The sequence below is a fragment of the Bombina bombina genome, chromosome 4 (genome assembly GCF_027579735.1).
Source record: "Bombina bombina isolate aBomBom1 chromosome 4, aBomBom1.pri, whole genome shotgun sequence".
NCBI lineage: Eukaryota > Metazoa > Chordata > Amphibia > Anura > Bombinatoridae > Bombina > Bombina bombina.
In genome coordinates this window covers 1,049,914,852-1,049,927,786 of record NC_069502.1, presented here as the reverse complement: position 1 = coordinate 1,049,927,786, position 12,935 = coordinate 1,049,914,852, and positions in this window count along the sequence as shown.

Genomic DNA, 12,935 nt, shown 5'->3' with positions numbered 1-12,935 from the left:
GGGGGATGGGATGGTGTATATTCACTTACATGGATTGGGAATCCTCAGTAGGGAATCCTGCAAAACATAAAAAGTCAAATACAATGGTAGGTGAGATACAGTCATACATCATAATCCATGTGACCTATTTGGTTTAGTGGGCTTAAGAACATAACACTTACATGTGAAGTATTCTTGGATAACATAGTCCCGTATTTGGTCACCCCTCAGTGTCACCCAGTCCACACCATCAGACACCATCTCATGTTGCTGCAGCTGCATGTCCCCCAATAGACGTGTGTCCACAGCAATGATGGAACACACTTTTGTGGGGTTATATTGTTATGCTCCGCCTGTTCTATCCAGACATCTGAATCTGGTTTTGAGCAGGTGAAAGCTCCTTTCAATGACATTACGGGTCTGAATGTGGGCCTCCTGGTACCTGAGCTGGGCATCTGTTACGAGGTGGACCAATGGGTTTAGCAGCCAGGATTTGCAGCCATACTCCGCATCACCTGTTATGTGACATAGATATTAGGATTACTACAGGTTCCTCATGAGCTTAACAATAGTGTGCATGGCACGGGATGAGTTCTACTAGGCCTCAACAGCAGACATGTATAACATACAGGGTTATTCACTAAATTGAGAATTGTCAGGAATTCAAAGTGAATTTAAAAATTTAGGCCAAAATAGCAGAATTAGAAAATGTTCTCCAAGCCAATTCTGTTTCCAGTTCGACCATTTTGGCCATTAATTTGAAATGCACTTTGAATTCCCGGCAGTTCTCACTTGAATAACCCTTATAAACTGCATGTAGTGCATACTCACCTAGCAGCCAAACTCCCGAGAGTGTCCCATCCTCATATTGCCAGAATAAGGAGGTCTGCCTCAGGAAGTAGGAGTCATGTCCACTCCCGGAAAGCCTGCAAACACGTGGGTGAACTTCATATGCGCTTTGCAGACCATCTGGAAATTCAAGGAGTGGTAACACTTCCTGTTCACATAGAGGAATGAGCGTGTTCCACTCCTGGAGGTTACAGAGGAAATTAATGTAGCGCTGTGTTTGGTTGTTGATAGCACTTAACACCTCTCCCAGGACCCTGTAGAAGGTGGATTGTGCTATTCCAGACACATAGCCCTCTTTTGACTGGAAGGAGCCAGATCCTAGGAAGTGTACAATATACAACAGCTTCTGCATACCAGTCAGAACTTGGGTACTATACACTTGTGGGTCAATATCATCCTTCAAGACATCATACAGGACAATGAGGCTTGCAGATGTCAAGCGATACCTGTCTCTGACCTTCTCCTCGGTCATTCCAAACAGGGTGACCCTAACCCTGTGAATCCTGGGTGCCCTTGCTCTCCCCCACTGCTGATGCCAATGTTTGAGGTGTCCTGCAGGCCTCTGGTTGGGCAGGACCAGCATACCATGACTAGCCGCAGCTTGAGCAGCAGGGGCAGCAGCTGGGGCTGGTGGTCTGTCTGGCACCCCTTGTGCCTCACAACAGTGCCTTTCCAAACGATCCCTCTCTTATCTCAGAAAAGTCAAGGGAAACATGGTGAGTAATTAGGGTGTGCATTGTCTGTCAGGTGTTTTAAGGCTGCAGAGGTGAGGTTGTGCTGTTTGTGATTGGTTGGTAGCTGTTTGACACACTTGCAGAGGGCGGATACTGGTTTGATTTATTAAGTGGCCATGCAAGGGTTAAATGTTTGATATGTGCGCCTAAAATGTATGTGAGTGCGCATGCTGCGCATGCGTTATATGTTTGTTGTGCCTTCCAGGGATGTATGCTGTTTTTTTACTGTGCGCAATGGTTGCTGAGCCTGCCTATGTGTGGCGAGCTTAAACTGGCATAAAATGTATGCCTTCTGCGTGCATAAGTTCCTGCGCTGCCTTTGTGATACCGACTGCCGATGTCAGTTCTATGTTAGTCTATAGGAGTAAAAACTGCACACAACATGTAAAATCTACATGCATAATTTGTATACTGTGCCTGGTTCCTTATAGAATACAAAGTACAATGTGTAAATGCAGCAGAACTGTCGTGCAATGCAGTGCTATATTGCACTGGGCTTGTCTCTCCTTTACATACAGAAATATAGGGAAGTATAGCAAAATCTGCCTTTTTATAATTTCACTAGGGATATTCACAGTGCTGGGGGATCATTTTAGATCATGTCACCTGTTTGGAGAGATTTTGATCATCAGGCCCTGAAAATTGCTTAAAAAGAGCTTAAATGTGAGCAGGATCTAAAACCTCAGCAGCTAAGGGGTTCATTTTGCTTTCAGCTGCTTAGGTAAGCTATATGGGTAGATCACAGCCAAATGCTTCTCTGCCCCATTCCTTGTCTGCATACAGGCAGCTAGAGAGAGAAAGTGTAAACCAGGTATAATGCTGAATACTAAATTAACACATAAAAAAAAATTGTTAAAAATGGTTGGCTCTTGTGTGAAACCCTCCAGCTTAGCTACTTATTAAACGAAGGGTGTAACCTATAACAGTGTGTTAAATATATGATTATAATTATGGAGTGAATATTGAAGTATACAATGTACTGTCATCTTTTTATTCTATGTTGACTTGTGACAAATATTATATTACAAATCCTATTTGAATCAAGATCCTGAGCATATGTAAATTTAAATAGAACGACAATGCCTGTAGCAATCTGTCAAAGGCTAATGCAATTGCTTGTGAAAACTGACTGAAATCCTCAATTAGATAAATCGTATTCCAAGTACATATATCTCTACAATGAATGATGATGGCCCCATTTCAGTGTGCCTTGAGGGTAAATATTGTAGTAGTATTATTGCTGATTACAAAATAACTTTTAAACTCTAAAACATGGTCATTGATTAGTACAGCCTTTTAGACATTAAATAAATAACACAGTTTAAAAGGACATGAAACCTAAAAAAAAATTCTAATGATTCAGAAAGAGCATAACAATTTAATTAACTTTCAATGTTACTTCTATTATCCAATTTGCTTCATTCTATTGATATTCTTTGTTGAAAAGAATACCTAGGTAGGCTATGGAGCAGCAATGCATTATTGGGAGCTAGCTGCTGATTGGTGGCTACACATGCCTCTTGTCGTTGGTACACCTGATGCGTTCAGCTAGTTTCCAGTATTGGATTGTTTTTAACCAATTAAACCAAGAGAATTAAGCTCATTTGATAATAGAAGTAAATTGAAAACTTGTTTAAAATGAAATGCTCTATCTGCATCATGAGAAAAAAAATAGAAAACTAAATGACACTTAAATGGAAATATATTGCTAACCATTAAAATAACTATCAGGGCCGGTTAAACCATGGGACCATGTGGGTTTAATGGACCCAGGCAGCATTTGACAAGGGGCAGCACTTCAGTGAGTCAGTCAATGTCATACGCAGAACTTTCCTGTCCTCAAAGCAGCATAACCTCATCTTATAAAAAAGACACAGAACCGTTCAGGGGCAACATTCAAGGTGGGACAAATACATCTCTTTCCTAACTTCCTTCCCACTTATTGCGCAATTGTGCATTAGAATTGATTGCATGCAGGTAGGTAGATCAGCGGCCAGGCAAGTAGGCTGATATGCTAATCAGTAATGTTACTACTGGGTAGGGGGGGGGGGTCATTTCATTCTTGGACCAAGGCAGCACAATATCTGGAGCCTGCCCTGGTAACTGTGGTGGTTTCAATGAGCAAAAAAAAAATAATCTTAAAATAGCAATTTCCTATACATGTAATACTAGTCTTTTTTTTTTTTAAAGTTTTTTTCAATGAACATGCAGGGGTCGATCCGATAAAAATCGTCGCCCGCAAAAGCCGGCGACGCCAATATTTGCGCGGGTTTGGTATCCTATATACGGCGTAACCTAGAAGTTACGCGCGTATATTTCTGCCGTCGCCCGTAGTTTTTTGGGCCATAGGCAGGTATACCAAACCCGCGCAGTTTGGTATCCAATATGCAGCGTAAGGACTTACGTGGCGAAAATGGAGAAAACTTACTCCATTTTCACCTCGCCACAAAAAGCAGCCGTAAGAAGCCTTACGCTGACTATTGGAGCCCCGTAACTCCCAAAACTGGCTGCTAAAATAAACCTAACACCTAACGCATGCGCAATGTCTATCTCCCTGTCAACCGCGATCTGCTAAAATAAACCTAACACCTAACGCATGCGCAATGTCTATCTACCTGTCAACCGCGATCCCCCCCCCGAAATCCCTAATAAAGTTATTAACCCCTAAACCGCCGCTCACGGACCCCGCCGCCATCTACATAAACTAACCCCCTACTGTGAGCCCCTAAAACCGCCGCCATATACCTTATCTATCCCCTAATCTGACCCCTTACACCGCCGCCACCTATATAAAAATTATTAACCCCTAAACTAATCCCCCTATACCGCCGCCAGCTATATTAATATTATTAACCCCTAATGTAAGCCACTTACACCGCCGCCATCTCTATTAAAATGATTAACCCCTTATTTAATCTACCTACCCCCGCCGCCAGCTATATTATCTATATTAACCCTAAGTATATTATAGTTAATATAGGTATTACATTATATATATTAACTATATTAACCCTAATTATATTAGGGTTAATATAGTTAATATAGTTACTATAGTATTTATATTAACTATATTAACTCTATCTAACCCTAACACCCCTAACTAAATTTATATTAAATTAATCTAATTCATTTATAAACTAAAATGTTCCTATTTAAATCTAAATACTTACCTATAACATAAACCCTAAGATAGCTACAATATAATTAATAATTACATTGTAGCTATGTTAGGGTTAATATTTATTTTACAGGTAAATTGTTAATTATTTTAACTAGGTATAATAGCTATTAAATAGTTATTAACTATTTAATATCTACCTAGTTAAAATAATTACCCAATTACCTGTAAAATAAATCCTAACCTAAGTTACAAATACACCTACACTATCAATAAATTAAATAAACTACAAACATCTATCTAAAAATACAATTAAATTAACTAAACTAAATTACAAAAAAAAAAAAAACACTAAATTACAAAAAATAAAAAAAGATTACAAGATTTTTAAGCTAATTACACCTATTCTAAGCCCCCTAATAAAATAATAAACCCCCAAAATAAAAAAAATTCCCTGCCCTATTCTAAATTAAACAAATTTCAAAGCTCTTTACCTTACCAGCCCTTAAAAGGGCCTTTTGTGGGGCATGCCCCAAAGAATTCAGCTCTTTTGCATACAAATACAATACCCCCCCCCCATTACAACCCACCACCCACATACCCCTATTCTAAAACCACCCAAACCCCCCTTAAAAAAGCCTAACACTACCCCCCTGAAGATCTCCCTACCTTGTCTTCACCACACCGGGCCGAACTCCTGATCCGATCCGGGCGATGTCTTCCTCCAAGCGGCAAAGAAGAATTCTTCCTCCGGCGACGTCTTCCTCCAAGCGGCAGCAAAGTCTTCATTCTTCCGGTGGCATCTTCAATCTTCTTTCTTCGCTCCGCCGCCGCGGAGCATCCATCCCGGCCGACTACTGAACTTGGAATGAGGTACCTTTAAATGACGTCATCCAAGATGGCGTCCGCCGAATTCTGATTGGCTGATAAGATTCTATCAGCCAATCGGAATTAAGTTAAAAAAATCTGATTGGCTGATTGAATCAGCCAATCAGATTCAAGTTCAATCCGATTGGCTGATCCAATCAGCCAATCAGATTGAGCTCGCATTCTATTGGCTGATCGGAACAGCCAATAGAATGCGAGCTCAATCTGATTGGCTGATTGGATCAGCCAATCGGATTGAACTTGAATCTGATTGGCTGATTCAATCAGCCAATCAGATTTTTTTAACTTAATTCCGATTGGCTGATAGAATCCTATCAGCCAATCGGAATTCGGCGGACGCCATCTTGGATGACGTCATTTAAAGGTACCTCATTCCAAGTTCAGTAGTCGGCCGGGATGGATGCTCCGCGGCGGCGGAGTGAAGAAAGAAGATTGAAGATGCCACCGGAAGAATGAAGACTTTGCTGCCGCTTGGAGGAAGACGTTGCCGGAGGAAGAATTCTTCTTTGCCGCTTGGAGGAAGACATCGCCCGGATCGGATCAGGAGTTCGGCCCGGTGTGGTGAAGACAAGGTAGGGAGATCTTCAGGGGGGTAGTGTTAGGCTTTTTTAAGGGGGGTTTGGGTGGTTTTAGAATAGGGGTATGTGGGTGGTGGGTTGTAATGGGGGGGGTATTGTATTTGTATGCAAAAGAGCTGAATTCTTTGGGGCATGCCCCACAAAAGGCCCTTTTAAGGGCTGGTAAGGTAAAGAGCTTTGAAATTTGTTTAATTTAGAATAGGGCAGGGAATTTTTTTTATTTTGGGGGTTTATTATTTTATTAGGGGGCTTAGAATAGGTGTAATTAGCTTAAAAATTTTGTAATCTTTTTTTATTTTTTGTAATTTAGTGTTTGTTTTTTTTTGTAATTTAGTTTAGTTAATTTAATTGTATTTTTAGATAGATGTTTGTAGTTTATTTAATTTATTGATAGTGTAGGTGTATTTGTAACTTAGGTTAGGATTTATTTTACAGGTAATTGGGTAATTATTTTAACTAGGTAGATATTAAATAGTTAATAACTATTTAATAGCTATTATACCTAGTTAAAATAATTAACAATTTACCTGTAAAATAAATATTAACCCTAACATAGCTACAATGTAATTATTAATTATATTGTAGCTATCTTAGGGTTTATGTTATAGGTAAGTATTTAGATTTAAATAGGAACATTTTAGTTTATAAATGAATTAGATTAATTTAATATAAATTTAGTTAGGGGTGTTAGGGTTAGATAGAGTTAATATGGTTAATATAAATACTATAGTAACTATATTAACTATATTAACCCTAATATAATTAGGGTTAATATAGTTAATATATATAATGTAATACCTATATTAACTATAATATACTTAGGGTTAACATAGGTAATATAGCTGGCGGCGGGGTAGGTAGATTAAATTAGGGGTTAATCATTTTTATAGAGATGGCGGCGGTGTAAGGGGCTTACATTGGGGGTTAATAATTTTAATATAGATGGCGGCGGTGTTAGGGGCTCACTTTAGGGGGTTATAGATATAATATAGCTGGCGGCGGGGTACGGGAGCGGCGGTTTAGGGGTTAATAACTTTATTAGGTTGCGGCGGGGTACGGGAGCGACGGTTTAGGGGTTAATAGCTTTTTTATTGTTAGGATAGTGAGGGGGGATAGCGGATAGAGGGTTAGACAGTGCGGGCTATGTTAGGGAGGCGTGTTAGACTTGTCGGGCTATGTTAGGGAGGCGTGTTAGACAGTGCGGGTGTTTTAGACTTTAGTCAGGTTTTATAGGCGCCGGCAGTTTCTAACGTGCCGCAAGTCACTGGCGACGCCAGAAATTTGTACTTACGCAGATTTCTGGACATCGCTGGTTTGTCAGACTTACGGCATGTTAGCATCTGACGGTGACTTATATGGGATAGCTCGAGTTGCGAGCTAAAACTGCGGGTGACGCCGGTTCCCTCGCTTGCGCCGCAAACTGCGATCTATATCGGATCGCGCCCGCAGTCTGCAGACTAGTCACTTGTCTTCCTTCTCTCTCTCTCTCTGCATTTCATGTGCATGAAATGACGGGTTAAGGGTGGAGGAGGAGACTCTCTAATACTGCCTGCTATAATGGAAGCAACTTGGCAAGCAGCAGCCTATCTGCAGCAGCTCTTGACCGGAGTCCCCACCCACATGACCACTCAGTCACATTCCTTCTCCATGGCCCCAATGATTATGACATGATTCATGGGGGTCACTCTCAACTCAAACTAAACTATTTTTTTACAGGGGGAGGGGGGCATGGTGTGTCAGTGGCACTTTGGGCAATACAATCAACTCTGCAGGCCCCCAGCCCTCTATGCAGCTGAGTGGCTGCCTGCACAGTGCACAGTAATTGCAGCCAACTGTTGCTGACCTCTTGGGCCCAGTCGCAGCCACTACTATTGCGACCATGGAAGTTCTAACTTTCTGTCAAATGTATTATACTGCCTCCAGTCTCCTGCTGATCATGAGGACTGTACTGCCACTATTAAATCCACCTATCAGAATCAACAGAAGCATAACATGAACCCACAGTAACTTTAAAGCCCCTTCTATTAACCATATCATCTATTTCCTGCCCCAAGCAGTCCATCAATCACTGCCGAGTTCAAACTAACCAAGCATTTGATAAATTGTTCTCTCCTAGTATGGCCTGCACCCTAAAGCTCTCAGTCCCAGTCAGAGCATACTCTGCTGACATGATGCTAATAAAAGCGTTTCCATTGCGTTATTGAAGGAAGTCTTGCACTGTGGAAGAATTTCTGCACTATGACTTTGCCAAACACTTAAAAAAACTCTACTAGACATTAAGCTGTTTCAACATTTGAACCACTTAACAGAGGGTGAGTTTTCTCCCTATAATAATTCCCCCATTTTACTACCTGCCCCCTTGCTTATATTACTCAAATTCATCTACCCTTAAACCTATACCCATTTTCAACCAAAAGTCATATTTTCATCATCACTTAAACATGCTTTTTTCTTTAATAAACATTTCCTTGAAACACCTTTTCCCTCCAAACCGCCCTCTCCTCTACAAACTTTTTGAAAGCTTTCTATACAAATGCAATCTAACTTCCTACACTCCAAAAATAATGTTATCATTGAGGCAATAACCAACCTGTATGTATCCAAGTCTAAAGGCCATTACTCAGTTAAGATATCTCAGTCTTCAGCCTTTAATAGTGCTTACCATCCTCTTCTCCTCTAAATCACCCAATTATTTACATTTATTAGGAAGCTATACGTCTTAGTTTTAGGTCATTTTCCCTTGAAAGTCTACACATGATTCCAAGATTCCTCTAATAAGTCCCATAGTGCTTGAACTGATTCATAGGGGCTGATTTATCATCGGTCTGTCCGACATGATCCGCATACGCTGTCTGCATTTATCATTGCACAAGCAGTTCTCGTGAAATGCAGTGCAATGCCGCTTGTGCAATGCTGCCCCCTGCAGATTGGACGGATTGATGTCCTCAGCCTCAGAGTAGGCGGCCCAGTTTTGAAGCAGCGGTCTTAAGAGCTTGATTATTCGGCCCCTTAGTATAGATAGCAAAATAACTGCATAGAGCTATAACCTTAAAAAAACGCTCTAGGGGCATTTGCATAGTTGCTGAGAATGAATTTTTGTTAAATGTTAAATGTGCCATTTTATAAGGTTAATATCTATTGGTAGTTTATATAGCACAGATTATCAGTTTCCATTGACATCAACTGGGAACTGATAAACAGTAGTTTGCAACAAGTTAACGCTGGACAGATCATTGCCTTATGGCTGCCCTGAAATGATATTTAGCACAATTAGATTGTAAGGCGCACAATTGTGCACAAAATTGTTAGCAAAAAAGTTTTTAAAAAATGATCGCCAAATAAAAAGACCTATTAGACCTCTGACATTACACATACTAATGTATACTGCAAAAATATTTTGTCTATACTACATTAAAGTATAATACATCAGAACAAAAAAGATATGAGCCATGGTTATAATGTTAGTATAAAATGCATCGTGTATGCATTTATCAGTTAAAGTCAATAGCGCAAATATATGTAGCAGGGTTAACCTTGAGAAGTCAGCAGGGTGCATTTCGAGTTCTGAGAATTAGAAAATCCTCAAATTTAAAAGCTAAATTAAATGAAAGGGGGCAAAATAAATATTTAAAAATATACTGCAAAGTTATTTCATTATGCGTAACTAAACATTTTGCATAACAATATCAAGGTGTTTACTGTCCCTTTAGAGGTTGGCAACTATGCCAGTGTGTATGGGTACATTTTACAATATTTTTACTTCAGCATATTTCTTAAACAGAAGTAATATCTCTGGCGACTTGTGTATACTCTACTTTTGATCTGCCTGCTCTTTTTCTGTACCCATGAATATTACGATGGACAATTCTTCTGCTCTAATATCTAAATATTTTGATCTTTGAGTAATCATGTGCTTGTGAAAGGAAACATTAACCAGGCGATAACAGTTTTAACTTGAACTATTTTTAACTTAACTCACCAGGCTGCTTAAAGGGATACGAAACTCAAACATTTATTCTGTGATTCAGACAGAGCACACAATTTTAAATAAAAGTTTCCAATTTACTTCTATTATCAAATTTGCTTTGTTCATATGGTATCATTTGTTGAAGAGATATCTAAGTAGGTTTCGGGAGCATGGCGTGGCAGGAAATAGTGCTGCTATTTAGGGCTCTTGCAAATGGATAACATTCTTGCAAAACGTTTGCCATATAGTGCTCCTGAGCTTAAATCCCTGCTTTCTAACAAAAGATATCAAGAGAACAAAGAAAGTTTGATAAAATAAGTAAATTATAAAGTTGCAGGCTCTATCTGAACTATGAAACAAAATATTTGGGTTTCATAGCCCTTTGAGTTGAAGCATCATCTACAAAACTAAAACTAATACACTTTTGATATTTAAATTTACCAATGGCTGCGTAGGTATCTGAAAAGAACAAAAACACCACATTTATGTTTTCATGTATTTAACCAATTGGATGTAAATAAGTATAGCTACTCTGGAATTGAATACTAACATATGCTATGCAGCTTAAAGGGATATGAAACACAATGTTCTTCTTTCATGATTCAGATAGAGCATGCAATTTTAAGCATCTTTCGAATTTACTCCTATTATCAAATTTTCTTTGTTTTCTTGGTATCTTTATTTGAAAGCAGGAATATATAAGCTTAGGAGCCAGCCCATTTGTGGTTCAGCACCTAGGTAGCGATTGCTGATTTTTAAAAAATGTTTAAAAAAAAAATCAGTACAGAAATAGTTTAACCTTTTTAAAGCTTTGATCTTAACAGAAAGTGCATGTTTGTGCATCACGTTAGTGGGATAGATGCTCTCTAGCTCATAAGGAAAACCACTGCTACATTGCTGCACAGTAACCTGCTCCATAAGTTTAAAATGTTTAAAAAATGTTTCATTTTTTTTTTATAAAAAAAATTAAAAAGATGTAATACATTTGTAAATGCTACAAAGAAAAATTACTTTTATGTTCCTATAAAATAAAACCATATCATTATACTAACAAAAATATAATTATTCACATAGTACTGGGTAGACGTTTAACAGGCGCATTAAGCAACGTAAAACAGTCTTTTAATCAATATATTAATAGATTGCAGTTTCAATAGCCATTCTCTTCTGACGTCATAACTGAGTTTCAAGAATGCTTTATGTTGGTATAGCAACGCTAATGCATATTTCCATCTATGTAAAAGTAAGTAAAATACTCAGATATAGCTATGATGATAGTGACCACAAGCACTATAGCAGATAATAGTGACGACAAGCACTATAGCAGATAGCAGTGATCACAAGCACTATAGCAGATAGTAGTGATCACAAGCACTATAGCAGTGACCAGTAGCACTATAGCAGATAGTAGTGACCACAAGCATTATGGCAGATAGTAGTGACCACAAACACTATAGCAGATAGTAGTGACCACAAGCACTATATCAGATAGTAGTAACCACAAGCACTATGTCAGATAGTAGTGACCACAAGCACTATAGCCAATAGTAGTGACCACAAGAACTATATCAGATAGTAGTAACCACAAGTACTATATCAGATAGTAGTGACCACAAGTACTATATCAGATAGTAGTGACCATAAAGCACTATAGCAGATAGTAATGACCACAAGCACTATAGCAGATAGTAATGACCACAAGCACTATAGCAGATAGTAATGACCACAAGCACTATAGCAGATAGTAATGACCACAAGCACTATAGCAGATAGTAGTGACCACAAGCACTATATCAGATAGTAGTGACCATAAAGCACTATAGCAGATAGTAATGACCACAAGCACTATAGCAGATAGTAATGACCACAAGCACTAAAGCAGATAGTAGGGACCACAAGCACTATAGCCGATAGTAGTGACCACAAGCACTATAGCAGATAGTAGGGACCATAAACACTATAGCAGATAGTAGGGACCACAAGCACTATAGCAGATAGTAGTGACCACAAGCACTATAGCAGATAGTAGGGACCATAAACACTATAGCAGATAGTAATGACCACAAGCACTAAAGCAGATAGTAGGGACCACAAGCACTATAGCCGATAGTAGTGACCACAAGCACTATAGCAGATAGTAGGGACCATAAACACTATAGCAGATAGTAGGGACCACAAGCACTATGGCAGATAGTAGTGACCACAAGCACTATAACAGATAGTAGTGACCACAAACACTATAGCAGATAATAGGGACCACAAGCACTATGGCAGATAGTAGTGACCACAAGCACTATGGCAGATAGTAGTGACCACAAGCACTATAGCAGATAGTAGTGACCACAAGTACTATAGCAGATAGTAGTGACCACATACACTATAGCAGATAGTGTAAACAAGCACTATAGCAGATAGTAGTGACCAAAGGTACTATAGCAGATATTAGTGACCACAAGCACTATAGCAGATAGTAGAGACCACAAACACTATGGCAGATAGTAGTGACCACAAGCACTATAGCAGATAGTAGAGACCACAAACACTATGGCAGATAGTAGTGACCACAAACACTATAGCAGATAGTAGTGACCACAAACACTATAGCAGATAGTAGTGACCACAAGCACTATAGCAGATAGTAGTGACTATAATCATTATAGCAAATAGTAGTGACCACAAGCATTATAGCTGATAGTAGTGACCACATGCACTACAGCAGATAGTAGGGACCACAAACTCTATCTCAGATAGTAGTGACCACAAACACTATAGCAGTTAGTAGTGACTAAAAGCACTATAGCAGATATTAGCGACCACAAGCA